Here is a 1,867-nt window from a genome sequence, read left to right on the forward strand (position 1 = left end):
AATCGAGTGCCGAGATACTGCTCGTGAAACTGATATCGAGTGCCGGGATACTACTCTGTAATCTGGTGCTTGCAGATACACTTGCCACCATGGGTCACGGAGCAACTGATTGTCTGCTTTGCGTTTGATGTACCTACAAAGCGTAAACTTATGTACAGGAAAATTTTGAACAATTTGTGTATTTTTCGATTTGGCTCGCATGTTTGGCTGGTCTAATGACTGAAGAAGGTAACTTACACTGCGCATCCCAAAATAGTGAGGGCCCCGAACGAACAAACTAAACTGATCGACAGAATGTATGTAAATCGATTATCACCTGCAACGTACACAAAATGGATAATTCCTTCCGATAAAACGTAATGCTTTGCATAAATGCTGGTTTGTTTGTCGGGCAAATAAGGCGGGTCTATGTTTGCGACATTTTCCTAACCAGGCATACACGGCGGGAGTTGCTTGAGATATCCACATAGCGGCTCGTTAGGTGGAGGAAAAGAAGCATTGGTAGCACCCCACACCAGCAGTTGTTCCAATTCTCGTATCTTCCCGGTCTGGCCAAACTTTCGCAGAATAGGCTGTGGAAAAGGAGATAAACGGCGTGCCCTATTGGAAACCAGATAATAAATAACTAGATTGTACCTCGCGGCTTCCGTTTGCATTGAAAAAAGAAACTGTGAAGTCAGTGCGGCGCTGCCCTTCACGGTCGATGTACATCATGTTGCCGACGTTATCTACAAAGGTTCGATTGCCCAGGCGCTGCATTAGTGCCGCACCACTCCAGTCTGCTAGGTTTCCCATCGCGCTTGTTTCGTTAATAATCTGAAAGTTGACACTTTGAAGGCGTTCTGGCAGAAACTGACACAATTTTGTATTTTTCTGTTTGTTGCATAGTTCGAGTTGCGTTGTCAAGTGTAATAAAAAAAGTGCAACAGAAATTCTGGCAAGCATTCGGAAAGTGTAACTTATTTGCAGTAAAAAGACTGGTGCTAACATCTTCAGCTCCAACATCCTGTATACTCGTAATAAAAGAATAAGTGCAGGTGTGATCATAATAATCTGCGCATCCAACCAAATCGATACATGTACACTGCATCGTCGGCATCTAGCCCATATTTATTATGACGATATGGAATAATAATATACTGTAATTAGGCATTATCTGATAATAAAAATTGAAAAAAAATGTATCAAAAATTCCGATAATAATGTAATTTCTACTATTACTATTAGTCTTTCTATTCTAAAATATCAATCAGCTTAATTCGTACGGACGGGGATTGTTCACAAAATACATTGACAAACTGGAATACCTCTCATTCTTCGGTTACCAGCCAATCTCACGGATTTTAATCAGAAATATTGATTTTTTCATGAGGCAAAATGTCGGAAATCCAACTATCAAAAATAATGTATGAAAACAACAAAATTACGAACATTGGTTCAATATTCTGCGTTCTTCGAACCTACGTAATATAAGTGCTGCGCTCCCGTCTACCAGTGCATTTCCTAGCATGCCGAAATTACGTCAAATTACGTTATAGATCAGCATAAAGATTATTAATGATCTTCCATGCTGGCGACCTGCAAACGATCTGTAATTGTCGTATAATTGCACTGAAAAACTAGACCTGTTATTATTTCTTCACGCAGTCAAATTTCCGGATTCCGGTGCTGGGTAAACATATTTAGTATCATTTACGCATAACATGACATCCTGATCTCATGACATCCTGATATAATTAGTATAATAAGCAATTCATTGCGTTAAATTACGTTATGGATCACCATGAAAAAGAATAACGATCTTCCTTACTGCACACGTTCTACCGGGTGACTGAGCAAGTCTGCTTTACCTAAGTCTGCCGCGGGT

The 1,867-nt window shown here is 40.1% G+C and overlaps 1 long non-coding RNA gene across 1 annotated transcript; it reads right to left on the reverse strand.

Annotated features, from left to right (window-relative positions):
• Positions 1 to 553, reverse strand: LOC129600550 (uncharacterized). The gene is made up of 3 exons (XR_008692074.1): positions 431 to 553; positions 238 to 316; positions 1 to 133 (listed from the first exon to the last, which is right to left on the reverse strand). It is a non-coding gene; the product is annotated as an uncharacterized LOC129600550 (long non-coding RNA).
• Between the last annotated feature and the right edge of the window lie 1,314 nt (positions 554 to 1,867).

This window comes from Paramacrobiotus metropolitanus, unplaced genomic scaffold (assembly GCF_019649055.1).
Source record: "Paramacrobiotus metropolitanus isolate TYO unplaced genomic scaffold, Prichtersi_v1.0 Parri_scaffold0000182, whole genome shotgun sequence".
NCBI lineage: Eukaryota > Metazoa > Tardigrada > Eutardigrada > Parachela > Macrobiotidae > Paramacrobiotus > Paramacrobiotus metropolitanus.